General features: G+C 41.4%; 1 protein-coding gene across 4 annotated transcripts in view; it reads left to right on the plus strand.

Moving 5' to 3' along the window:
• znf438 (zinc finger protein 438) overlaps positions 1 to 16,096 on the plus strand; it is a 33,559-nt gene that overhangs the window by 6,899 nt on the left and 10,564 nt on the right. For 2 of the 4 annotated variants that reach the window (XM_058640102.1, XM_058640079.1), the window contains exon 2: positions 13,204 to 13,300. The gene's annotated coding sequence lies outside the window, so the exon portion shown is untranslated. Of the gene's footprint in view, positions 1 to 13,203; positions 13,312 to 16,096 lie in introns of all 4 variants that reach the window. The other 2 variants (XM_058640087.1, XM_058640093.1) reach the window with 2 other exon arrangements.

Genomic DNA, 16,096 nt, shown 5'->3' on the forward strand with positions numbered 1-16,096 from the left:
GCCGCTCATTCATCTGCGCGTCTGTCTTTCCTTCAAACACATTTGTGTATCTCCCTCCCACAGCAGTGATTTAGGCGTCAGGGTTGATCCTGCTCCCTCCCAGCTCTGGATCAAGTTACCCAACCATTACTCAGTCATTCCCCCCGTGAGGGTGTTCCATGTCAGGCATAGCGGAGCCTGCCCGCCTGCCTGCCTCCCTCTCTGGAACAGCAGACTAGTACAGTTCAACCACAGACGCCCCTGGTCAGTGGACTTATTCCAGGTATGGCACAGACTCTCTGGAAAATGATGCAGATGAGTGAGCAGCAGGGAGAAGGCTTAGTTGCAGTTCTAGAGCTGCATTTGCAGTTTCCCATGTGGTGAAGAGACCTCCAGTTTTATCGGCGGCTCTCTTCTGACTGAAGAACAAACGGGTTCTGTCAGACCTAGTGTTGTGAGCCATACAACAAACCCCACCCTTCTATTTGTCACATGTCGGATGGTGATTTGTGGACCATGTTGTTTTATGGTTATGTAATGTCGGTTGGCTTGATGAGTAAAAAGTCTTGTTAAAGCCCACGTGCCCCACTCCCATTAAAGTGAGTGATGCCGGTGGCAGTGTGAGGGCCTCGCAATCCCTCCTGCACCACGTCATAGGATGGGATTGGGTAGGAGGTGTGTCGTTGGCTTAGCCAACGGATGACGCTGCAGAAAATTCACTCGCTGGCTTGACTTTATCGCTTGATTAATGCATCGTGAGTGAAACCTCTAAATCTACTGAGGAACTGTGTGCTACTATTGGTCTAATTTATGAGAGTGTGTGTGTACCGGTGTTTCTGACCATGGAGCTTCATGAGATGTCAGGTTTTACGGAAGGTGCAGCTTTGTCCTCCTGTTGTCCACTCATAGTGCAGCCATAACTCTCATTCTTCTATCAGCAAGATTGAAGTTCCTCTTTCATTTTTGTTTTGTCTGACATGGGATGTCACGCCAGTGTATCGTGGCACGAGAACGCTAGGCTAATCCCTCCTAATTGAAAAGAAGGTAGTGTTGTGGGCCAGTGGTTTGTAATGTTGCTCATCTCACTGCTTGTTTTGCAGTAATGAGACATCTGGGGCCTGAGAACGGAGCTGTTTGTAGATGAGACATGGCTCCTGAGCTCCTGAGCTCCAGGGCATGTAGGGCTGTCATAGACAAAACAGCTCAGCTGACAGCTTGTTTGCTTTTTTCTGTAACGTGTGCATTTTGTTCTGCCCTAACTCGGTCTCGTCTTCATTATAATAATGTTGCATTAGTCCTGGGAACGAATAATGAATTTGGGATTTTTAGGCCAAGGGTAAGGGAGGAGAATGCCTGCTAATATTAGGTCAACTGTCCTTACATGTCCTTAAAATTGTGAGCTATGCCTTCACTCAAAGTATTGTGAAACTGTGGGCTGTCTACATCGATATTATCAGTAGTATTATTAATATAGACTGCAGTTCAGCTTCAGTTAATATGATGGTTCAGGTTTTTTTGGATGTATGAGGTACTTATATGGATGGGAACTACATTTACACAGGGAAGCCCTAAAGTGAGACAGATTTTAGCCACTTGGAAATTCAGTGCTCCTCTCAAAAAAGCAGTCCTGCATAAGTCTACGATATCTTCAAATATGTGACTTCTGAAATCTGAATGAAATAATTTAATGAAGTCACAGAATAATACATTTAGACTTACTATTGTAACTCCTGTGTCTCAGATTTTCCATATGGACTTAAGTGTGAGGAATGAATGGTTGAAAAAGGGACAGAAACTTCAGTTTCCAGCCAGAAAAGTCTGTCTAACAGCAATATAAAACATATTCTTAAAGGAATACTTCACCGATTTACATGTGGTTTTGTATTGCTATAATAGCAGTAGTATTTTGAAAAAAAAAAAAAAAATGATGCTTCCCTCCCTCTGTTTTCGACTGAGCTGTAAAAAGATCAGTTTTTCCCTTTCCAATTTGCCCTACGCATAGGGCAAATGTCGGTTCAAGGTTTGAAACTACAACGCCAGTTCTGCACTTTTTAGACTCACCCATAGGGGGACGAGACTTCCCACAATGTAAACACGGTGTCCGCCAACATAATTGGGAATAAATAAATTATGACAATAATAAAGAAAGAAATGTGATAATAAAGGAAACATTGGAATAAAAAAAAGTCAATTATAATACATATGCTTAATAAAAAAAAAAGTTAATAAAAAAAATTGAGATAAAAAGTAAAAAAAAAAAAACCTTTTTTTTTTTTTTTAACCTTTTTTCCGAACCTAATATATTATGTTAACAATTCAATTATTTGTGTATTACCCCATCTTTTGACGAGCAAGTGATTTTAGCCAAAATGCTAACAGACTCTGTGCAGGCATCACGCTCTGACAAAGGGGGGCTGCAGCCCCAGCAGTACCCCAAACGACCCCCCCCCCCCCGTCATAGGTAGGTAACATGGGCACGGGATGTTGGGTACAGGAAGTTGCACCATGCCAACAGTAGATAAGATACATGAATACTCTGTCCACACTGGGAATATGAGCTGGTTTTTAAAATGGATTTACCAGCAACCTCCCAACACATTATGGGAGGTAATCTGCACCACCTGAGATTTGATTTGTATTAATCAACCCCCTAAGCTGGTCAGACCCTCTCGTTCCTCAGTGTATGTGTGTAAAACTGCACAGATACACGGGTGCACCCTCAGTGCTGAAGTAGCAGGACTCATGTCTGCTGCTGTGGTCTTTTTCTGCTCTGCATTAGTAAATGCTTCTCCTGCTGCTTCAGCTGATAATGGACGTGTCTCACACATTAGTGTCGATGTTACATGTCAACTTAAATGTGAAACAGCACATTTCTTTGAGGCTTTTTTCCAACAATGCTTTTCTAACAATGCTGCCAACTGGGAATCATTGCTGCACTTTTTCAGGGGATTCACTGAAGTTTTTTTTTGCATTGTGGTTACTGCATTTTGTACAAAGAATATAGAAGCATGAAAATCATGTCCTAAGGAAATACTGAAAAGTATAAAATTGCATCATGGAAAAAATACAGAAAGCCAATATAGGGCAAAAACAAGACCGAGCCTTTGGTGCAGCGCCCCCTAGGCTCTGGAACAACCTGCCCTGGCACATCCGCTCTGCAGGATCGATTGAGCTTTTTATATCCTCACTAAAGACACACGTCTTCTTCTTGGCTTTTAACCAAGTTTAAGTGGACTTATTATTATATTTTAGTATTTATTTATTCTATTTACTGTAACTGTGGCCACTTTTATCATCTGTATTGCTTTGGTCAACCCTGGTTGTTTTAAATGTGCTCTAGAAATAAAGTTTGAGTTGAGTTGGGGTTGAGACACCCAGAGCGTGGAGCCATATTTATCCCATAGTGAGAGGAGCGTGCAGGATGTTGCGCTGCCTCTCTGTTTTTCATTAGAATAAATCAGTGGAATTCATCCATGTGTTATAGGTATAGAATTGAAGAGCTGGAGCTTCATCAATTTTGCTGACATTTGAGGAAAGAAAGTCTACCTTTGTCAAGGTTGTCCATTTAAAAATGGGAGCGAGGATGTGAGAGCTTCCTCCTCAACAATGCAAAGGGACTTGGAATAAGGATGCTCCTATAGATTTCATAGAGAAAGACTTCTCCCTGCGAATCACAGCTAATTAACTGAGTAATTAAGATCAGAATCTCTGCACAGACAAAGTCAGTACTATGTAAATTGTCTATACAGTCTAATAGTTCATGAAAGGAAATTCCATCCATTCACCGATGAACTAAATGAAAGCATTTCCTCTCTATTATTTCCACCGTGTCACAAGGGACATCTGTTGAAAAGAGCGATAAAGCCCAGCTCTGCTCCATCACAAGCACTGTTCATAACACGTTTGCTTTACATAAAATACTCTGTAAAAGGATCCGGGCACCAGCACCCTTGTTTTTATTTCTGATCATTGGCATTTGGATATTCTCAACATGACAATTCTCAACATTTATTAGGGCTGTCACTTTATGTTTGAAATTCAAATTTATTTTGACTGTGGGATTAAAAGTCTGATTTTGAACTGTTATTACGTGTTCGAACGACTGACTTAATGACAAATAAAGGCTATTCTATTCTATTCTATTCTATTCTACTCTAAAGTAAAGAAAACTGTCACATTGGTGAGTATTGGCACCAGTGATGGCTGTGGGGCGATGGTATGCGCTCGTGGGGGGGTTGGAATTAATGAATTAAAATTAAGTTTGAATGAATTACAGGCCATTATAAATGTAATATTTGGAAAAAGTGACAGCCCTATAAGTGACCCGTCACACTAAACACTTTAACCTGTAGAAGCTGTTTTTTTCTAAGACTTTGGCCCAGTACAGTGTTTAAGGTTGAGTGAATTTATTTCAATAAATAATGTCGCTCCAAGGACATGCTTTGATCTTTCCTTAGGGGCCATTCTGGCTGTAACACATACCATAATGTTATCGCGTTCCTCTTGTGGTGAATGATAGATGAACAAAGCGTTAATAAACAGTGCACCTTGCATGTCCACACTTTTATCACTGCACACTTCCAAAAATAGCCTCTCTTCATGATGAATGTATTTTCCAGTTTATCTCTGCTGCTATAAGCTGTAAGAATATCTATGGGTAAAAGTCCGAGAGGGAATCTCATAGAGTGGGTGCGCAGTGGATGTGATTTGTGGCTTGTATTAAATCCAGTTTGGTGTTGTATTTTGAAATGCCCCATCTTTCCCCTGAACTACATATTTAAATGCAATACTCCAAGGTACATGGGAAGAACAGCAACTTTCCCTCTTTTCATAAACTCTGACTGTTTGTGCCAGGTTGGTTAGCACAAGGCAGACATCGCCGTTATTCTACAGTCGTGCCGTCTTTTGGAGCCCGAACCGGAGCCTCGTTAAATGACTTAATAATGTTGCATCCACTCTACATCAGGGGGTCTGTGTCATATAACTTCATTTTCAAAAATCCGAATCCTATCCCTTTAAGTTTCATCTCGGTCTGTGTACTGTGCACACAAGGGGAAGTCTTGGGGATGGGGAAATTGAAGCAGAGCCTATGTTGGGTTAGAGGGTTTGTTTTTCTTGTATCTCGTTTAAGCCTTATCTTCACACATCAATTTGTTAAAGGCGTCTATAGAAAGAAAGCCAAGAAGGTGTTATTTGTAGTGAAACTGGTTCCATTCTGATTTTTTTTTTAAAAGTCTTAATGTAAACTGGCTAAATTTAGCACTTGAGTGCTCGTCTTGTAACTCTCCCACATTTATTTTACTGTAAAAACTCACCCCATAACCCATATCACTTCTTCTCAGGCAGGAAGGGGTTACTCTCCGTGTTTCCTGTCAAATTCCCACAGGTCCATCCATGTTCTGATTGCTTTCTTGATGTTAAACATTCCCAGGCTCCTATAACCTCCGAGCTTGCCTCCGCCATCCGAAAGCCGACCCAGGTGAACGAGTGGGCGAACCTCTTGTCTTTGAGGATAAAATCTCAACCATTTTTTCTTACATGGGGTGGGAGATAGGGGGACCGGAGGGGCAGGCAGCCATGTAATGGGAAAGCATTCTTTCTTTGTGTTCCATGTAGTTGGTGTAAGGCTGTGAGAAAGCATGTTTTCCACACCACGGTTTTGTTTGAAGCTTGTTTTGTTCTCGTGAATTTCGCGCCGAAGGTCTGAAAAAACAAGGGCGCAGTGTGTGTCGACTCATTTGAGACGTGGAGGAATAAATAAATATGAGTCAGTCAACTTGAGGAACATGCTTCTCCTACACATTTTCTGGTTATCGAGGTTAACATGTGCTTCCCTGTCAAACACCATCCCCTGATTTTTCCCTCCCACACACTTCATTCCCTCATGTGACACCTGATCGACGGCTAACTTATCTCGTCTGAGTCAGCGTTACCATCGCGTCAGTCATCAAACAAATGGAATCCAGATTGAGCTTGCATGCCTGTGTGGAGGCTGTGGTATGGATATGAACCAGGATCAGAGCTGGGCCAAGCTGGACTATATTTAGCCCAGCGATGCTCAAGCTACTTGTTCTCCCAGGCCTAATCATTTCCAGGCGCTGCAGCTCACAAACGACTCGGGGGGGGGCAAACACCCACTAACCTCATGTTAAAGAGATGTAGGCATCAATGGGGCTGTCAGAATGCTTTACAGACAAGACAAATTAGCACATAGTGCTTCCTCTTTATATGCTATTATAAGGAGGAAGTATTGCTGTCTGCTTTAGTGCATTCATTTAATGTTTTCCTACTACTCTGTTAGTAATGTGAAGAGTCTTGGCAACATCACAAGCTTGTTTTCAGTTCATCTCTCCAACACTACAGAGCTTTTTTTTTTTTAAGTGAGTAATCCTTTGTAAATTGTAAATCCGTCCACTACGTCCAGTGAAGCTTGTCTCTGTGCCCTCCCCCCCTCCAAAAATGTGCCAGTGTTGCCTCTGTATATTTATACTTTGCTGTAATGTGGCATTGGTGGTAGAATATAGTTTGTGGTACTTGGTTTTTACCGCCTCTGTGTAAGTTCCTTTTGGTGTCAAGTTGCACCATTTCCTGTGTGGTACTTGCTTGCTCTAGTTAAACAGTCGGACTGTTTTCTTCAGTTAGATGTCGTGATTGTCTTGCAGTATATTGATTATCACAGAATCGTTGTACTGTGATGTGAGTCGCGTCGTGGGCCGTGTATCGCATATCTTATTGTGACGTACCATGTGATTCCCGCCTCAGCTGAATGACAATGTCATCAAATACATCAGCACAAATGTTGTATTAACAGCTAAGTTGTTTAGAAGAGGTAAGAAACTGTGCTTGTTTATGGAGAATACATGGAGCATGTGCAGAAGCTACAAACACTCAAAGAAGAAGCAATTAAGGGTTAGAGAGGAGGGCCTATGACAGTGTTAGGGGAAACAATGTCATTGGTTATGACATTTTTTAATATGAATGATTCATTCATATTTGAATCATTAATTATTCAAAATGTTAAATATTAATAATATATTAACACAATTAAAGTGGGGCACTACTCCTCTCAATCCCAACCTTTCAGATCAGCCTCAAATTGTCAAATAAGTAATGAATATGTAAAAGATTAATCCTTAAATTTGGGGTTGAAGGTGTAAAATCGTACACTGAACAAAGAGACAAAGAGAATAACACTTTGAATTTAACAGGGTCAAAATGTATAATTATTATTACAAATCATTAACTAAATACACAAACTGGCACGTGGGCGTGTACCTGTCAGCTCGTGACAGCGTGGGAAACAGGAAGTTGGGAAAAGCAAGAGGGCAATAGGACGTAGAAGAGGGGTCTGTGGCGTGGTGGTTGTCACGGAGATGATCTGACCGCTGACCGTTAGCTCTTGTCTCTTACTGACCGGGGTGTCAGAGAGAGAGAGAGAGAGAGAGAGAGAGAGAGGAGGGGTGAGGGAGAAATTTAATGTGAGAATGGAGAAGGAGAAAAAGACAGTGTGACTCTAAACAAAGGGGAGAACGTCGCAATCCGTGCCGAGGGCATTGCAGCAATAAGGAAAAGAATAAATGAGGAAACAAAGTCACAGCACAAACAATAATCGATTCCGAGTAGAAGTGGTTTCGATCACCACTTCCTCTTCTGCATGAAAACTTGAAATAACCAATAACGCCACAAAAACAGTGAAGACGAACGACAAAGAAAAATGGGAACAAGAAAGTTAAAATCTTACACTTGGCCTCAGTAGTCCATAATAGTTGGGGCCCATCAACGGCTACATCTTTCCAAAGTTGCGTTTTGGTTGTATGCAGAAAAACAGTTTTCGAAAAATAGTGTTTTATGACATTCTCATACTTTTCTAAACTTCTTTTCCTGTGTACGAATTTTTTTCTTTACCAAATCAGCATTTCATCCACACGGAAAAATGGGGAAAAATTCAAAATGCCACCCTTACATTTGTGTAGTGTATGAAGTTCACAGAGAACATTTCCAAAATGACGCATAAAAAGATTGTTTACATGATTTTCCGTTGCCGCGTGTAGAGATGAAGAACATTATCAAACCAGAGGAAAGGAGTTCAACCCTGTGATGGGAACTCATTTTAAAGTTTGGGATATTTGTTAAGTCAAGGTCACTTAAGTGAAGTGACTCAATTGTGTTCAATTGCAGGAAAAACGGAAAGTACTCACATTCACTCCGTCTTACTGTGTGTGTGTGTGTGGGTGGGTTCCTGTTGGCAATTGGTCAGGTCTGGTGTGCCTGGCAGGCTACAGGGTCTCTGGGTTGCCCTGATAGCGATTCATTTGAAAGCCTAACGTGCTGTGGATCACAGCATGTTAGACCACATCCAGTGTCTAATCTCAGGCCAGCATGAAAGTGTCCAACAGTTGAGCTGCCAGGGCTGGGGCAGGATAAAGATACACACATGGTTGAGCACCTCATGATACGTGTCGCACAGGTTTGATAGCTTATAGCACCAGTCGTCACAGCTCTGGCTCTTTGCTGACACAAATGGCGCTTTTCCACTACCCAGTTCCAGCACGTCGCAGCTCGCCACAGGTCGGTACAGCTCGGCTCTGCACGGTTTGGTATGACTCCATTCAGGGTTTACATTAGCTGGTATATACCGGCTTTTGGTTGTTGTCACGTGAATTGTCAAAGGCCAAAATGTCCGGTGGAAAAAAACGCCAAATAATTAAATCAAGGTATTAAATATTCAGATACCTATGAGGTAAGTTAACAAGCAAACCAAACTATAAAATAATTTCTTTTAAATGTATTATTTATTTTATCTCGTTGAGAGTTTTCCGCGCCACTGACGACAGCTCGTATTATACTTGATAATAGAAATTTGATCAAAATCGCTGTTAAATCTGTTAAAGCCGAAATATGGGTCAAAATATTAATTTAGATTAATTATTGTCCGGATCTATACGCATCTTATTCTACACACTGAAGAGAACACATTTGTTTCTGCACAAATATGAAATAGTAATCGTTTTAAATATGTTGTTCGAATGAAAATGAGAATAATGATGTAAAATGACAATTCTCTCTGATATCGCAAATCATATCGCAATCGCAATTCCTGTCCAAATAATCGCAATTAGATATTTATTTAAAATCGTTTAGCCCTACTTGATAATATTCGGCATTGCATGGTTTGAGGCCGCACTCATGACCCTTCCAGTGACAACACTCTGCCAATCAGTGGCCGGCAGTCTGTCGATGTCACACATAGTATTGGCTCAGCTTGCTTGGTATCACGTCAGAGCACAAAGTACTGTTGCAGATGCAGAGTCGAGCCGTGCTGGAACTGGGTCGTGGAAAAGTGCCTAAAGATGCATGGATGCACCCTCGGAGAACAACCCCACCCATCCTCTCTTCTCCCTTGTCTCCCTCACAGTATCGCTCTGTTCTTTCTGCTTTGCAGTTTGCCCTCCCAGTTCCTTGTCAGGTCCACAGGGCCAGATTAGTATCACTTCTCTCTGAGTCCAGTAAGGAGAACCTTGAGGGTCTCAGTGGGATCAATTTAAAAGGGAAGTGCTTGTCTCTCCTCTTCTCCTTGGCCCTCGTAGCTGATTTGTCTACTTGCAAGAAACTTGCAGGCTTTTCAGCTCAACCACCCTCCCACCACCACCACACTAAGATTTTATTGGAGCTCATCTTAAAAAAGAAAAGAAGAAATAAATCAGTTTCGGTTTCTCATAAACGTTGGCCCCATCCTCTTTTCTTTGTACCTATAGGAAACCTAATAATAGATTTTAAAGCCACAGAATGGGTTCTGTAGTGTGGTTGACTTATCTTTGAAGATGTGTGAGGTCATTGTCTTCAGGTGGAGGAACACCTAACAGGACATGAGGTCCTCAGGCAGCTTGCTTGAACAGCTAGTGAGAAGTTGCTTGGAGCAGAGATGCATAATTCACACAGTGTGGGAGACGGGGTCTTTCTGTTACAAAGAAGAGGTGATGGAGAGATGGAAAAGTCGCTGCCCTCAAGCGCTCCAGTGCTGAGCTGTGTTGACGGTGCTCTCTCCTGTGTACTGCACTGAGTACAGTTCTTTCTTGTTAGCAGAGCTCTTTTAATAGATAATGCCAGTTTATTTCAACTACTACTATAATTCACTGCACTTACAGTAGCTAAGTTGTTTTTAGCAGCGTCGCTCTCTGACTTCTGCTAATAAAAATACGGTTCATGCCTCGCCAGTGTTGTTATCGCACTGTTTTAGCAGCCAACTAAGAAACATACATATCTGAATTTGTTTGTGGTCAATGAGCGTGAGTGTTTTTACATGTGTTGTCGGAAGCTGACCAAGGCTGAGTGGTTGGCTGGCCAATCAGAGCAAAGAAGCTGAAAATGGATTTGAAGTAATAACATAATTTAGAAGTAATGATTGTGTGTTGTAGGCGTTGGTGGCAGATTTTTCAGGATATAAAATCGAAAAATTAAATATTACAACTAAAAGTAGCCTCCTGACTAAAATGGACTATGCATGGATGAAACTGTATTTACTGCAACTGCACTGCAAACTGTTATTTTAAAAAGAAAAGAAACAACAACAACAACAGATGATGGGAATGTGACTACACTAGTGTAAGGACAAGAAATGATAACAGAATAAGCCACACCCCCCTTCCTATATATTTTTCAAGTTAATAACTTGATTAATAACTAATTAATAATAATTAAGAGTTGATTAATTATTATTGTTTAATTTACTGTTGTCAAGGCTGCATCTCCGTCAATTGCAGTTGGCTGGTTGGGCTCCCAGGAGATAGATTATGTGTCATTATCATTTAAAAAGAAAATCATAATTAAAATGATAGACTATAAACTATGACGGGATCTTTACAAAATATTCTGTGTTGTCGAATAAAAACATCAAAAGACTTTTTTTGGGAAAATGGATTTATGCACTAAAAACAGCCCTACCTTTGACACAGCATTTAACTGCCAGATAAAGGATGATTCTGTAAATTAACCCAACCTGTTCAGTCACTGGAGGTCAATGTTGAGGTTTTCTTCTACCTCACTGACCTCTGTACTCTCAGGAAAACTCAAATTTAGACAAACCAGGCTGTGGGTGTTTGTGCTTCAGTTCATTCAGGCTATATTAGAAGAACAGCAGCTAATTGCTCTGCAGTTGGATGGAATCAGCAACGTTACCACACAGTGAGGGACAGGAAAGGTTGAGGTGGCTCAGTTGTCAGTTCCTGTCGCTGTAAAGCAATGAACCCCTTACTTCCAGGACTCTTGGGTCCGTTGGTGATGACATCATTGGTGCAGTTGTGCACTAATTGAGGTTTAATGCTAGAGTAGAGAGAGCAGGGCTGTAATTTTTCCCGCCCTGGCCTGGAATAGAGACGACAGCTTTTCATGTGGTCTAGGCTAATTTGGGTTCCAGTGCTGCTGCTGTGGGATAGCTCACACTTTTGTCCTTCTCTTACTGCTCAGAGATTTAAAAATGGGGGGGAAAATACTTGTTTATGAAGTTAAATAAGGAACATTAGCCATATAACATGATTCGCAGTAGATCTGACGGAATGAAACACAATAAAATCAAGAAAACTTTGAAAACACTTTCCTACCACCAGCCCGTTGTAGAAGTTAGACTTCTGAAAGGTTTTGACTCTGTTGCAAGTCCTTAAATAATTAACTAACTAATTAATTATCTCCACCACCCATGCATTTGATCTCCATGCATTCAGAATTTAAAGTAACATGTGTTACTCCTTTAGTAGGAGGAAACAAATACATCCAGTGTGTTATTATGGCTGTAGTATGTTCACAGGACCTGGGTGTAATGCTATTCATCCTCGCATCCAGGCAACGCCAACACTAATACTGTTTTCCTTAAGTTATTTTCTCTCTCTGTGGAGGTTGTGGAGCCATCTTGAAGTAGTGTTTTATCTTTAAACTTTGTGACGCATTGATAAAGCATCACATGATCGCTTAGTCACTGCCAGCCTCTAATAAATTGTCAAATATTTCAGTCCACTTAAGCATTTCTAGTTGTCGTACACGTCACTCAAAGGCTTGAACAATTAGTTGATGAACTGAGGATAATTTTAGAAATTTAAGACATTTGTCACAAACTGTAATGGCGCAGTCACACTTTTGAGTTTTAACTTAACAGCAGGTTAAAAATAAATGGCTTTTTGCCCCAACATCCTCTTCAGTACATTAATGAAGTGTGTGTATGCGCACAGCTGTAAACCCCCCCCCCTGCTATTTTGTCATAGATTTTATCATTATCAGTGTGTCATGTCTTATGATTTGATGTTGCACTCGTATTGTATTGTGATATGCATTAATTGTGCAGCCCTGTACACCTTCTGAAACACTGTGTTTTTTCTTACCTGTGTCATGAATACAGTATATGCATATTTTGTGCTCTTTTCATTTGTCGTCCAGGTAAATAAGCATTTTCTCTCTGTCCTCATCCTGGCTCATTAGAATCAGCTTATATAGAGAACACTATTGTGTCTGATTTGAGTTCAGCTCATGCATTCCAGCATCGCGGGTACTGCTCTCCTGTTTCTCAATAATTTATCCAGACAACTAGAATGATTATTCTACAAATCCCTTTGTATGTGTATGCGTACATATGTGTGTATGCACGGTCGCCACCCCAGAGCGCTTAGAGGTGTACCGTAGGTTCTGCTGCCTCTTTCCCCACCCTCCATCACTGCACTTACCCCCTCTCTATTCCTGAACTGCCTCTGTCAAGGTTGTTGGAAGAGGATAAATGAATAATTTACACAGAATAGCACTCCTTACTTACTTTCATATGGCTGGATGTGACTGAGTGGGCTGCCTGCATCCCCAACTGTAGAGACACTGAGCGCTTGCTCTGCTACATGGACAGCCAAAGTGACAGGCATTTACAGAGCAAGGAGGGCAGGGAAAGGCTAATTTACTCTCTCTCCCTATTTCACTCTAAAATAAGCAGAGAAAAAAAACACCTTTCCTAGTGGTTGTTTTGTCGGGTTTTTTTTTTGTTTTGTTTTTTTTTGTCACTCGTGCATGAATTGTGATGTCACAAACACAGATTCAAATCAAGTTGGAGGAAAAAATAAACACAGCAATTGCTTTGCCCTCAGTGATAACAGCCCCTTTTCCACCACAGGAACATTTCTCATTTCTCTGAACAATCATCTGAACATTGTTTTTCAATGTATCCTAAAAGGTCAATGTTTTCTGTGTTTTTTACAGGGGGAGTGTAGTGAGGGGGGGCGGGACCACTACGTGGACATCACCCAGGAAGAGGAGGAGTGAGGGCACAACTGAGGAGGAAGCAGTCATCAAGTTGGTAAAAAACCTGTTAGTTGCTTTAAGATATTAAATATACTTTTACATTACATTACATTACATGTCATTTAGCAGACGCTTTTATCCAAAGTGGATTTCAACATTTGGGTACAAACAAGAGATAGAAGTAAGTAAGTGTTACTTAATTGAACTATTTGCAGGATCATTTTTGTGGCACATGAAGAGATAACTTTGCAAAAACGTTAATGAAACAGAATATTCATTTAAAATATCTGTATTAAACATCATACTAAACTGTACAAATAGCAAACAGTATACTGTAACTAGTTACATATACTCACTGTATATTCCAGGCTTTTCACCACAGCCTCTTTCAGTTGTTGCTTGTTTTGGGGGTTAATTCCCTTCAGGAGATTGACTTGGTCAGTCTAAAACCTTCCACTTCTTGCCCCTGTGAACTCCTTTGTATGTTTGGGGTCATTATATTGCTGCATGATGAAGGATCTCCCAGTCCCAATCAGTTTGGTTGCATTTTTCTTTAATTTGGCAGACAAAAGGTTTCTGTAGACTTCTGAGTTCATTTCATCATGTGTTACATCATCAATGAAGATTAATGAGCCCGTCCCAGACGAAGCCATGACATTACCTCCACTGTGTGTTGTTTTGATTATTTTATGTCACTTATTTGTTTAAAAAAAACAAAAAACGAAGTAGTATAATTGTGCAAAAGTCACAAAATAGAGAGTTTTTATTTTACTTTTGTTCATCAAAATGAACTGTGACATATTTCCAAATTCCCCAAATTCAATCCGATTAAAACAAATGTAGTACTTGTTGTTAGCATTCCCGTCTCTCCTCCCTGTTTCACCTCATGAAGATGAAAAGCTTTAAGTAAGTTGTGGTTCACATTCCACAATTTTCTTCTCGCAGCCAATCACTGTGGTCACTAAGTATGATTCCATCATTTGTGGCTGAAATCCATACAGGAATACAAAAGCAGTTCATCAGAGAGATGCAAAAGGAGAAAGTATAATTACACTAATGCAGAGATTACGTCCTGCTTTGTACCAAAATCTGTTGTTGAGCTAAATAAAGTTTATGTTCATCGCTCCCGTGTAATATTACATTCTCACCTGCATACCTAGCAGCTTATTCCCCTGGAAGGGCCATCTTATGTTAAATAAGAACAAGCTGCCTTGGATTGACCTGGTTTCAGAGCCCAGACTCACTGCAACAGGAGAACTCTTGGATTAATCTGCATATCCTTTTGATCTCACACTGGCTCTTCTGGAGCATCCATCATTAAGGAAGTTTACATGTTGTTCCCTCTTGTCTGGTTGAGGCTCTACCATGTGGTCTTCCCTTCGCTAAAGCCTTTCATTTTCAAAGCTCTTTCAAAATCATCCACCTTTCTACCGTCCCTGAACCTGCTCTAATTAACATCCCACAAAGAACTGTTTATTTACTCGGGTTCTGACAGAAGGAGAGGGACGCTAGAATGAAAGAGACAACTGGGAAAATGAGAGGAAGAGATGGAGAACGCCGAGAACAGGAAGAAAGGGCAAAATTATACGGAGAATCAAAGCGCTAGGAGACACTCTCATAGAAGATGCAGGGGGTAATGATAGTTGGAACATGATACAGAAAGTCTAGAAAGTGAGAGATGGAGAACTTTCCCACCTCTCCTCACCCCCTCTCTGCCTCTTCCAGCATTTCATCTGAGATGCACAACTGCCTAATTTTAGCTAACTGGCAGCATCCTTCCTTCCTTCCTTCCCCCATTAAAGTTCTCCCAGTGTGCGACGTGATCATTAGGTGGGGTTGTGAAGGCAAGTGTCCCAAATGAGGTCGCAGTGGTCACTTATCCTCAGCTGTGCCATTCTTTGCAGCCTTCATCTGTGAGGGTTGTCTTGGTTAAATCTACAGGCCGTGAAGGTTTAAAGGTGCAGTCTACGATTCAGGGAAAGCTAGCAGGTGCAGGCTGGAAACCGTCAGCTCCCTCCCCTCCCCCCTCGGTGCTCTGGTGAAAGCCACGCCCCCGACAAACATGGAGGAGGAAGCATACAGACTCCTCTCCAGTTCAGAAGTCGTAATTCAGGCGTGAACCAGGGGATACGGTTTGAGTCTGATCATCCAGGATACTATGCAGTCCCTCATTATAGTGGGAAGCCAGTACATCAGGAGTGGATAAATTATTTTTACTGTGGAGGTTATCAAGTGGATTAGTAAGGGCAGATAAATCAATCTTCTTGATTTTATTGAAGCAGATGGAATGAATTGGTCTCGAGACCCCTTTTACGTGGTCTCGGTCTTGTCTTTGTCTCGAGACCCCTTTTACGTGGTCTCGGTCTTGTCTTGGTCTCGAGACCCCTTTTACGTGGTCTTGTCTTGGTCTCGATACCCTCTGGTCTTGGTGTTGTCATGGTCTCGGATTAGGCAGTCTTGACTACAGGTCACAGGAAGAGACGTCGGACACAAAAATCAAGCCGAACAATGCCAAACTGTAGATCAGCAAAAAAATACTCAACAATCCTAAAAATGTGGGTTAATCTTCCCTGGTCCAACTACCAGGGAAATGTCAAAAATCTCAATATATAACAGAGGAGTCAGTGTATTTGGGGACAGTAGCTGCATAAACCCTGCTGCTGTCCAGTGTCAGGCGGAGTCTGTGCTCCGGAGAGAAAAAGGTCAGGTCATGGGTTTCGGCTGAGTGCTGATGGCTAATTCAGTGGTGATTCTACCTGAGGGTGGAGCATGTGAACACTTCATACGTTGAACACACACCTCTGTGCTTGTAAACCCACTCAGAAACACTGCTGTCACCTCTGCTTCATGT

Source organism: Solea solea, chromosome 1, assembly GCF_958295425.1.
Source record: "Solea solea chromosome 1, fSolSol10.1, whole genome shotgun sequence".
Lineage (NCBI taxonomy): Eukaryota > Metazoa > Chordata > Actinopteri > Pleuronectiformes > Soleidae > Solea > Solea solea.